This window comes from Dermacentor silvarum, chromosome 7 (assembly GCF_013339745.2).
Source record: "Dermacentor silvarum isolate Dsil-2018 chromosome 7, BIME_Dsil_1.4, whole genome shotgun sequence".
Taxonomy (NCBI): domain Eukaryota; kingdom Metazoa; phylum Arthropoda; class Arachnida; order Ixodida; family Ixodidae; genus Dermacentor; species Dermacentor silvarum.
The window spans coordinates 88,156,927-88,169,424 of record NC_051160.1 but is presented as its reverse complement, the minus strand read 5'-3'; the positions used below and the strand labels follow the sequence as shown (position 1 = coordinate 88,169,424).

The 12,498-nt window shown below is 43.1% G+C and overlaps 1 long non-coding RNA gene across 1 annotated transcript; it reads left to right on the top strand.

Annotated features, from left to right (window-relative positions):
• The first annotated feature begins 228 nt into the window (after positions 1–228).
• Positions 229–12,054, top strand: LOC119459623 (uncharacterized). Its single transcript, XR_005193717.2, has 3 exons — positions 229–416; positions 9,559–9,618; positions 11,940–12,054. It is a non-coding gene; the product is annotated as an uncharacterized LOC119459623 (long non-coding RNA).
• Positions 12,055–12,498: the final 444 nt, after the last annotated feature.

The following is a 12,498-nucleotide window of genomic DNA, read 5'->3' as shown; positions in this document are numbered from 1 at the left end:
AAGCACGGAAATATATTCCCAAATGACCTTCTGACGCTGCAAGTGACAAAGTGAAATATGATTTCATTGATCTTCATCAACTATATGTTCACGATCTTAAAGCAAGCTGTATTCTGCTTGTACGTCTTGTGAGGTCGGAAGTTGAGGGCTTTTTGCTTTCGTAGGTTATGAAATGTCAAGTACTCTCTTTATACTTCAAGCGTACCTGATATTTAAATGGTGCAGATGTCGTCTTGGTATCTATAAGTTCCCGCGTCGTTGCAGATCTTGGTGATCCCTTGTTCCACATCGTTTTACATTACTTACTTGAGCACCCCAGAGGCTCCATTTCAAGTATCTTGCAATTTTCTGCAGCTAGAAGAAAACGGCAAGAAATATGTCCAGGACAATTGTCTGCTTTTTGTTATTAACATTGGGTAAGTGTTTATTTTCTCTAGCTTATGCAAGAGACGTTACACTGCATTCTGCGTGGTCACTTTTTTTGTGTATTATGATGTACTCACGCCGTGAGGCGAACATCTGTATATGTCTGCGCTTCTTTTATTCCCTTCTTTTTTTGTCGCACTATGCATATTAGTTGCACAAAATCGAACACCGAGTTTTAACATTTAGCAATCTCAAAGCTCTAAAACTGCAGTCCTTGTACATATATGCCTTCCCATACTCGCATACCTAATAATGCGATATATAGCCTATCAGTGCCATTTCTACTTTTTCCCATATGTCATATAATGTTCTTGCATGTGAGAGCTATTGAGAATACGGTGTATTTTCGGATGGTGCCAGTCATTGTACGCTGCAATAAATTCGATGTGCGACATCCACATCTCTGAATTTAGTCTCGAGGACACCGTTCGTTCCGAATGCTCCCCGGTTTCAACTTTCTAGTCCTCTGAGGGTATGATGTTGTGTATTTAAATGTTTTCGCTACCCCTTACTCGAATTCTCTTCCAAATTCTCATTATAGGACTCGCGCCGTTCAGTGGAATTCATGCACAAAAACTACGCACGTAATGAGGATATTTCTATACTTAGCAGAAACTTAGCTTCTAATTGAGGCGAAGTCAAATTGTATGCATATTTTTACTGTATATGGCATGAAGCTAATATAAAAGTTCAAGCAAGATTTATAAAAAATAATGGTTGATTTTAGCTGCAATGTCCATACAGTGGCCACAGCCCTATCCCCCCCATACTATATTGTGGTAACTCTCTAGCTTGAAGCTCAACAATATTGTTCACCTAACGAAGTCTTCGGAAGCAACGAGAAAATTACTAATATTATTTGTATGCTTTTATGTTTACCTGTATATATACACCATCTTAACAGTGGTCTTCACGAAAATATGGAGAGCGTGAACCAGCACTTGTTTTCGTGACAATATCTGCGGGCTTCTTCGTTCTCGTTTTAGTACAGGTGGATGTAGCATTAGGAATGGAATGGAAAAACTTTACTGGAGGTCATTCGGTACACTGGGAAAATCATTTACTTTGTTTAAAGAAGCTGTTATTTTTTCTTCATGGAAGTGCGCCTCAAGCACTTTATCAAAGTGTTTTTCCGGTTTGATACCCTGTGGTTGCTACATGATGACACTCAACGAAATTATTGAGCTGTCAGTTAAGGATACGGCTTCGTGCAACCAGACGTACTCCCTTCCACAACCTTCGTAAGTTTCAGGCAAGAATTGCCTACTAAACATGATAATAGTATTGAAAGTGGCGTAAATCACACATTCCGAATGATTTTTAGTGCGCATTAAAGAAGAAATAGCTTTGACAACTGACACATACATTGCCGCCAAAACAACCGCTCGCCGCCTTGTACTTACAACGATAATGTTGCCCTTACGGAGCCGTGAGCAAAATGTTATACTGCGATATATCGAGGGGCAGCAAGGCGCAGCAAAACAAATGACGCTGTTTTAGAGCCAGTCGTGCTTCGTCGAATCTCAAAATGTTAAACCAGTCAGCCGGCACCTGAAATGTCCTTTGGCTTACATGTTTGGCGGATCTGCACTGCCGTGTAATAAACATTGTTGTAGGCCAAGCAAACGAAGGCAAACCTTCTTAAAACAAGCTCACACTTCTACGACATTGAAGTGCTAAAGTTTTGTTATTGCCGCTGCTGACACTGGGCAAGGTATACGAGAAAGGGAAACAAGACTCTTTATGACAAAATCATCAGCATGGGACAAAGCTAAAGCTTGTCCCAGCCAGTATTCAGTAGAGAGGTCACTGTGGTAATAAGCATAAAAGTGCTTTCGGTTTCAAGTGTTCAACACGTTACCTATTTCCGTGTTTAGGGAGTAGGAACTACTTTTTTCATTTTTATTGAAATTTAACTATAAAAACGGTGAGCTGCTGGGTTTCATATGAGTGTACAAAGCATCAGTCTTAGACCACAGATTTATCTTTACCTTGCGGCTCAATGGTATGGTTAACCTAGTGTATCTCGCTTGGTTATTCGATAAACATTCATGTATTTCACTTAGTAATCACGAAGAAGTAATCACAATGCTATACAATGCTATACATTCACTTAGTTAATCATGAAGAAGAAATGAATCAGCAGAAAAAAATATAGCCCATGTATTTTGCATCTTCCCAGTTTACTGGTTAATATTCACAGTGCTATTCATTTTAATATGGGCACGCTACAGAAAATACTCGATACTCCACTTATGCCATTCCACAACATTTTGGTATACAGAAGGTGTTTGTGCATTTAGCCTTTAATATGGTGCGCCGCAACCTTCATAAGCACAAGGGATGACCTGCGCATTTTTGCATTTTTTTTCGCGCCACTCTAGGCTGCTCCCTCGTGACATTTTATAGACAAGATCCTTGTTTACAAAAAATTGGGCTTAACAAACACGCAAAGAGCAGTCATATGCATCAAATCCTTCGCGCCTTTCTATGCTTCACACTTCTGACATTTTATACACAAGATCGGTGTCTATATAAAGAAACTCGACTGCAACCCAAAAACAGAGCAGTCGTATAAATCCTGTTCTCCCTGCCTCTCCATGCTGCTTCCCCCTTACATGTTCTAGACAAGGTCATTGTATATTGTTATGAGCAAGTTGTCGTGTGATTTAGTCTCCTTGTGCATAGCGTAAATAAAATCCTTTTCTGTAAATCTCCCCGTAACCATATAAACAACGTCGCATAGCACACGTGGAAAAAGCCGTCGTATGCATCGAATCCTCGTTTTCGGTGCTTGCAGATACGAACCATATTTGAGATGCAACTTTCAAAGGCTTATTCAGCTATAAATGTTGTTGCCGCCAGTATAGAATTCCCTACTGTCTTTTCTATATGATGGGATTGCGCGCACCAATGTGACATGTTCGTGACGAAAAGCTTTTCTGTGTTACGCTAACTTGTGAAATGATGTTATTTGCAGCGCGCATGTGTTTCAGGCATTGCGAAAAGCGGTACCCAAGATGCACTTGAGGATTTAGTTGCGAGGCGCTGACGGCGACCCTCAAGCGCGTGTCTATATTTTTCTTTAAGACTGGCCCCGGTTATAGATGCGGTATTCTTGTTACCTAGTGATAGATTACATCAAGCTGGTCATAACAGGCTTTGAAACGTCTGACGTGCACAGTTTTGTGTCCACGGCGATGACGGTAGGTAGATGGCATGACTGGTTCAACCAGATTATTTACCGGTGAATTTATTTTGCCTTTTCATTTTTTAGCAGCAATTAAATTTAAGTGGCTAGACGAAGGGCCAGGAAACCGTATCAAAACTAACCAATTAGAGAAAAGGGTCGAAGTACGGTGGCCTTCATGATATTTGTGTGCGTGTTTGGTGGTCAGTTCAAAATGATTGGGAAAGTACACGACATTATTCAGCGTGTAGAGCAGCCGCGACAGTTTTCCACACTCAGTGATCAGGTCAATATTGAAGTATTGTGTCTGGTGTAGTTGAATGTCCACGACCATGCGAACGTAAGGACAGAAGCTGATAGTTGACTGTGCGGACGTATTATCTACATTCGTCCAGAACAAGAGGCCTAGGCTGCAGTTTTCAATGGCCAGGGGCGTAGAATATAGAGACCCTGTATCCGGTAGTCCGATTGATGCGCTCTGTTTGACCACTGGTCAGCTGGTGGTAACTCGGAAAGGAGCACGGTAACTGCTTTTGAAAGAAAAGCATGGTTTTGTCACTGGAACAACCGGGACTCATGAGATGCTGGAGACTAGCACGAGTGAAACTAAAAGCAGGTGACATTGCAGTTGCACATAAACTGGTAATTGTACATAACACTCCAGATGAGGCTCGCAGAAAATTTGGCATTTACTTTGTATAAACCACCATATCCGCACAGAACGTCAGTGTGGAAATTGACAAATATGTCTTCGCTAATATTCCGAGGAATGAAACAGCAAATAACGGCTACCACCAGAAAAGTTATTTTGCTGATATAGGATTCCATCAGGACTGGCAAAGCGGCGAGCCTGACTGCGCAAAGCTCGAGATTGTAGGCTTGTACAGCTGCAAGAAATGCATTTTAGAACAGTAGCAAACCATGGATTTTGCTGTTATTCGGAAGTCATCTCAGAGTGCGTACTAGACAGAAACGCAGTGTCGAAGGCACACATGCAAGCAGTATGGCCCGTGGGTGGTGAGCGGGCGTCTGCATCTCTGTGTTTGTGTCTGGAAGTAAAGATTATACGGATGTCAGCTTGTAGCCTGAGAAGATAGCGTAGAAGGTAACTGATTAATTCTCTGAGAGTGTATAGCAATACATAGTGCCTGTTCATCCGTGATGACGTCGAAAGGGCGGATGGGCGGAATTGGCTGCAAAATGTTTCGAGTGTCCAGATTTTTTTGCCAACATTTTTTGTTCGTTGAATATTTTAACTTAAGATTCTTAGGTCATACCGCTCGCATACGGAAAAATGCATTCGGCGTAGCTGGATTTCAGTATAGCTAGTAGAGTGCGAAGGCCAACACCACTCGCATCAATATGACATTCAGTAGCTGCAAGAAGCATGAAAATGGCGTAGTACAGGCCGCGATGTCAACCGACCTCGTAAATGCTTGAATGCAACTTCACTAGAGACCAGGCTCATAGGGCAGAGTCACAGCTTGGAAGATGAGTTAAAGGTTCCATAAGAGACAATTTGGAAAGCCTGGAAAATACCAACCAAAGGTCCTTGAAAGTTTTCAGTTTCTTGAGTAGGGGTGGTTTGCGAAACTGGGCGCCTGCACGAAGAGTTTCGTCGTCTGGAATAGTACCTCCTTTCGAAGCGAAGTTCCTATTAAATGTGAGGTTCCGCGCGGCTAAGCGACATTTCTTTAAACTAACCTGAAGGACCGGTCTCAGAGTCCACGAACCACTTGGTCGATAATAGGCAAAGCCTACTCGTGAAGTCATGTCAAAAGACGACGATGTCATGGAGGTAACAGTTGAAAGTATGAGAATAAGGCTGCGAAGTACACCGCCGTTCAATCTCTCAAACGTTTCTGGGGTGTTGCAGAGTCCATACGGCATCGCAATAAATTTGCTCATGCGGTCTCGGATTACAAATGCTATTTTATCTCCACGGAAAGCCGCCCCTGGGTACCTGACAATAGGCAGAGCGTAAATTTAGCACGGAAAATAATTGCGATTCATGCACCGCATGGCTCGAGAGCTTACGGACCCAGCCTCGGTTAGTCCCGCTTCAGCGACTACCGACGAGTGGGAGTGGGAAGATCGAATGACCAAATTTCATGAAATTACACAACACCATAGATTGCAGAGGCGCACATTCCCGCCGCCTCATCCAAAATTAAACAAAAAACAGTCTGTCGAATGGCGGCAGTTACAAACCAGATCCTATCCGAGTCCAGCTATCATGCACATAATACACCCAGATTTATACACGACTGACAAGTGCAGACATTGCGACTCTAGAGCCACCCTAGAGCATATCCTATGGGAATATGCGGGTATAACACACGATAACAGTGATGCAGCCTCAAACAGCGACAGCCTCCGCGCGCGCTGGGAGTCTGCGTTGCTCAGCTCGGACCTGCAGCACCAACTCTGGGCCGTCCAGCGAGCCGAGGAAGCCGCCAAGGGCCAACAACCCTTGACCGAAGCCTAGGCGGGGTCTAGGCCCACCCCACCAAATCGCAGGGCACTCAATAAAGTTATTTGAATGAATGATGAAGCAAGCATTCCACTGCATCATCATTTCGCAGCAAAGGGCAAGCGTCTGAGCATGCGACTGCATTTACACTGCAATAGACAACACTGAAGTGAATGGATGCGCCTTTCTTTTCACCAAAAATAACCAGCGAGGAACAGAGGACGCTTGCAAAGTTGGAAAACGCAGCGTTTAATAAGGTACGTTGGCGCAAACACGCGCAGATTCCCGTGTTGACGTCAAAGGAAATGACTGACGTGCGGTCCAATGGATGTCTTCCACTTGAAGTAGAAGCATAAGTTCTTTAACCAGGATGAGAAGCTGTGCGTGCGGCTTAGGTGTCACTACGTCACTGATGGAGCCGAGACAAATGTCCGGCACTTGAGTAGAAGTTGGTTGCACGCAAATGTTGTAGAAGTATAAGTTGTTTGCAAATGTCGAACTTGGTTGCACCAACCTTGAAAGGGTTGGGATTCTTCACGTACGTAAACGAAAGACCTTCGCTTAGCAAGTTCGACAGGACAACGGCATTTGCTTCAAAGGATAGTGACGGGTGGCTGCTACAAATAGCAGGTGAAGATATCCGTGCAGACTCCACAACTTTGAAGGTCGAATGGCAGCAGGCATAGTTGTGTAGGGAAGATGACAGAGGCACCGAAATGATATTTGCGCCGGAAGTGAAGTCACATAATAAATTCATGTGGCCGCAAGACTATGCTGGAATGGTGGTTGCGTCCGGGACGCGCACTTCACAGGAATGCGATTCTATGTTGTCATAGAAAGTGCGCCAAAGCCTTCAAGTTCAAACAAGAAATAACGGCACTCCTGTCAGAACGAAAGCCATGTCCTGAAACAAGCCATCATGCGAAAAGGGGGACAGTAGCGGAAGCTCAAATAAGCATACCAGTCACCGAATCATCTAATTTTGCAAGACAAAGCCACATAGCTGGTGCTCTGCGCTCTTGCAGTCACAAGGGCGACACGCCGTTCAAACCCGTTGTCAATTTGCGAGTGCGGGAGATAATTTTTTTCAGAAATACGGACACAATTACACATTTTTGCCTCAGGAACCTCTGTTGAGAGGTTGTTGCTTCTCAAGGAGATAGAGGTCTACTATCTTCCGCACGGCATGGCGATACCACTGAAGCGCTTGGGTGTCCTGTCTTTTGCAGATCTTTCTTGCGCAGTTCATCTTCTTTATTTGTGTCTTCCGCCTTCTTCTGAGCGTGTCACATCTCACCGCTACGAACTGCCAATAACAGCGAGAGCGCTTCAGTTTTCTACATTATTCCCTTATCGCCTCTAGCACCTTTAGCCGCTGTATGACATGGCACAGTATTCGGCTATTGGTCCACCGTGTAACGAAATACGTTGCAACGTTTCTTTGCATGAGTACAAGAGCACTTTGTTATGATATCGCGCGTCAATATATTATTCTCGTGGTCGTCGCTTTTGTGAAGCTGCTACAAGCTCTCATGCGTCATACAAATGATTCCTCGCCCTAAACACACTTATGTGAAAGTACTAACGCTTTCGGAAAGCCATAAGAAAGCCGGATTTCAAGAAAACTACAAAATTATTCCCATACCATTCATACCGCCACTGAAATGGGTTTTGCATAAATTTTCTTATACGTCCTACTTATCTTGACTGGATTGTCTTATCGCCGGGTTCGGTCGAATTATTCGACGTTGGTGCTGCTTATTCCAGTAAGTTGACTTCACAGCATAATGAAGTTTTTACTTTCGGAAGCATTCGGCGAAAATAGACTCGGTAAAATACCGAGTGTAAAAGAAATAAACACGATTCGGTAAAATAAAGAACGCTTAACCTTGAACTCGGCCACGCAACGCTTTGAGCAGCGAAGCTGGGCGATCATAGCCCAGCATTCTCCGTAAGTGCGCGCGAACTTTTTATCGTATTACTCATAATGATGATGATGATTTCTTTTCGTTCTCATTCTTCTTTCTGGAGTTTTGCGCTCCAAAACCAGTTGTGATTATGAGGCACGCCGTAGTGGAGGGCGCCGGATTAATTTTGACCACTTGGGGTTCTTTAACGTGCACTACAACGCAAGCACACGGGCGTTCTTGCATTTCGCCTCCATCGAAATGCAGCCACGGGGCCGGAATTCAATCCCGGAGCCGGCATTCGATCCCGCGACCTCGTGCTCAGCAGCGCGACGCCTAAGCTGGCTGAGCCACCCCTGCGGGTCATAGCGCAGCTTGCAACACCGACACCGCGTTGCAATGCCGACACCGCGTTCCACAGCGTTGCAATGCCGACAACGCGTTCCAGCAGACCTGCTCCGTGAATGTCTCTCTCTCTCTCTCTCTCTCTCGCTCTCACAGCGCGCAAAACCTCTTCTTCACCTCGCAGAGCACGTACCGTGCGAATGCACCAGCTGTTGACGAAGACGACGACGCTCGAATGCAATCATATGGTTCACGTAAATGCATGTTCTGCAAGCGTGGCTGTATAGCCTATGATGTAAGATTTGCAGAATGCTGTACGTATGCTATATTTTTTCTGGAACATTCTCCAACAACGCTTAAAGAGGGCATTGACATCACTCAATACGTAATTAGGTTCCTACCGCTTAATATTACTGGCGGTCCTTCCTATGACATGTTCACAATACTGGGTTTGTATAGCTAGAATGTGTGATTTCCATGCCGAAAGCCCGCGATCTACAATATCATTCTCGCATGAAAGTGCAGATTATGTAAGAAGTGTGTGCGCTGCGCAGGAACCTCCGCCTGACTGGATGCACTTTTTGGACGCATTGCCCGAGTTTTAAGTGTGTAGCTATGTCCGCAATGTAATATATATTCAGTTTTGTTTTCCATGTATGAAATGAAAAAAAAAATGGTTGTATAGCATTATGATTATGACGCTCGCCTTGGGACCGTGGGTACGCGGGTTTGAATCCCGCCTCGGCAAGAAGGTTTGTTTTCTTGTATTTTTTATAGTTTCTTGATACGAACCACAGACCACAAATTGCGGCTGCCTTAAACAGCTCCGCTGTTAATGAATTATTGGATTTAGACGCTAGAGCCGCCATATGATTATGAGGCATGCTGTGGTTGTTTGACTACCTTAGGGTCTTTAACGAGGACCTCGATTTCGGTAGGCGATCGTTTTTCTGCTTCGCCCCCATTCATTTCCGTTATTTCACTTGGCGAATGCATTCATGTTTGTTTCTTATAAATAATAGCAAAGGAATTTCCGAAAATTCATTCATATTTAGCTATAGCATTAAAATACGCAAGAAAAGAACGCGAAACGCATCAAATATGACGTTCGTTCTCGTCCTACATCTTTTCAGCTTTAGATATACATGCGACAATTTTGAAATACACAAGTCGGTTATTTTTTTTCTCTAATTGAGCTTTCCTTTTACCTTTTGTAGTTATATGCGTCATCGAAGCGTATCCAAAGTCGAAGATTCAAGAAGCTTCTGAGCACGAAGGTTTGTATGTTTAAAATCATAATTGGCAATATGAACAGTAAGTGAGCTGTGATTATGTGCGCTGTAGATGTGACGTAAAAAACAAGCGTAATAGTGTGATTTAAAAGATATAGCGAATGTTTCGACAACGCTAACAGATGTACACAGCATTAACAGAAAATTATATTCTGGTGGCCTGTTAAACTCATACAGATATGAGTAAGCTCTGGATGTATAACGTTTAGTTCGTGGGTTACGTTTTATTAGAATCATCCTACAATGTAAAGAGTGAAATTGATAACATGATTGCTACTTTAATTTGTAATAGGCTACCCCAGTGTAAACATAATTTTGTGAAATAATAAAACATTGTAAGAGAAAGATTAGGCGAGGAAATGTACCGTCAGCGTACCATATTATTTGATCATCAAGGATGATTATGTACTTAGTGATTCTGATACCAAATAGTATTGTTTAGTAAAATAACGTGAAAATCACATTTTTTGAGGTTTACTACGACGAAGCAGGTGTAATAGAAAAAAATTATTAGGAATGTACATATCCTTTTCAACTAAGCTTAATAAGTTTTCATTATTGTGTTTTTTTTTTTGCAAGCAACCGTTCATCCTCTTTGTTGTATAGTCCTGCATCCGTATCGGTGATAAAGCGGAAAGTAGCGCGGGAACCAATTTCACTCTGTGCGACTGTATGGTTACGCAGACAAACATACCTTTTTGGCACCAATATTTTTCGATCACGCTTTGTACTCAAAACCGCACATGATAAGAGGTGTATTATTAGTTTATGTTGGGCGAATATTTACGCACACGCGTGAGGACACACATTATGAAATTTTTTCCTGAAAATTGCAAGTTATGGAATCGCCGACAGTGGCATTGACAAGCAAATTCAATGTACTTTACCTACAGCCCTTTTCGATGTTTTCATCACGGTGCTTTTCAAATGGTAGCAAAGTAACCAGAATGTCGAAATTTTTCTGAAAAGCTCTAGCGGCATAGTAAGCTTAGCCGCAGGTATAGTTGTCAAAAAGCACATTACTTCTCTGATATGCCATTCCGCGCTCCAAGTAATATTTGTTATATACATGTCGCCATCACGTGGGAGATAACGCTTAGCTTTCAGAAACAATAAGGATGCCCTGGTAACGCACCGAAAGCACGAATCGCCACAATCCCACCATTTAAGGACGAATAAGACACCTCACTGACAAAAGTGGTCATTGGAAAATATCAAAGACTGCAATTCGCAGAAAGTTTGCAAAAACTACAGCTTCAGCACAATCCCCTCTTCCACGCCCTCCTTCATAGGTATGTTCACGCCACTGCCAAAATGTACCACGCAAAACGGAATAGACAGATTGATCCTTTCATAGACCTATCACACACACCGTCTACATAAAATGATTCCGCAGCAGAGCAAAATGTTCTGTCGCAAGGAAGTGCGGATGGAAGTGAAGGCGTAGGCCTAATTATGAAAGATAAGAAATGAGACCTAGAATGAGAACTAGAACGAGGCACTTCGGTGAAGCATGTATACATGTGCTCTTGAGGGGCATTTGCCATTGCGTTCTTAAGCTTTCATTGAGTAAAAAATTGGCAATTGACATCGCTTTGGCACCCAAATGGTTTCGGCTGCAGCACAGAGGTACTCTTGAATACAGCTGTAGGTATAGTAAGTAACTGAACAAATGTTTTAAAGTTAAACAACAAGAAGTGCCAGTAGAAAAATGAACACTGGGGTGTGCTCGTTTTAGTTGCTATTAGTAGGGGTGAGTTAATGTGATCACCGTACTGAATCGAGTGAAGCTCTGAATATTGATTATCATCCTCTCGTCGCTGAAAGTGGTGCTCAAGCTGGTACATACAGATGCAGCGCTTACATTCCTAAGCTAACAGAGAGCTCCAGGGTCAACTCACCTTATGCCAATCTATTTAAAAATGATGTCGGTAGTCGTAAAGTAGTAGTAGTTATGGTCAGATAAGGAAAATTGCAGTGCTGAAATGGTGTAGATTAACGCAAGTATTGGTAATTCTAAAGTACTCTGGAAGCCACCGCCCAGCAGTGTTAAAAGTACGTTTTTGGTAATGATGATAAGTTGTCCAGGCGTACTGCAGGACCATTTTCCTTTTGGGAGACCGATAATTCATAAGAACAGTGTATTTCACAGAAGAGATTTACGATGCTTACCAAGTGATATTTCCTCTGAAATTTGTGGATTCTAAAATTACTTATAGCTTTTATAAAGAACAGTGGATAATTGAATGTAATTTGATGCGACAGCGAAGTATAACAGCACCTGCGCAATTGCTTTCTCACACCAGGCGGTCAGCTGAGCCCTTTACAGAAGAATTTATTGGCAGAGGAAAGAAGAGAAACTGCAAGCAGCGAAGGCAACAAACACCGCTACATGGCCTTGGAGGTGAAAGTAAGGGGGAAGAGGAGGACACCGATGAGGATGACGAAAAACGATGAGGAAGAGGATGAGGATGACGAGGAGGATGAAGATGAGGACACCGATGAGGATGACGAGGACGATGAGGAAGAGGATGACGAGGAGGATGAAGATGAGGACGCCGATGAGGATGACGAAGACGATGAGGAAGAGGATGAGGATGACGAGGAAGATGATGAGGATGACGAGGATGATGACGAAGAAGATGACGACGAAGAGGAGGTGGCTAACAATAAGCATAACACTGAGATACCTAAAGTGGTGAATATTCAAACGCAGGCTCCACGTAAAATAAATTTTTATGCAATATTGGTCGGAAATAATTAAACATAAAGACGGGTACTGCATGCACGCAACCGAACAGCTTTATGTATTGTTTGTGCGTCTCCTTCTAATGTATCCGTTTTGAAATTTCCTGAATTTCTTTA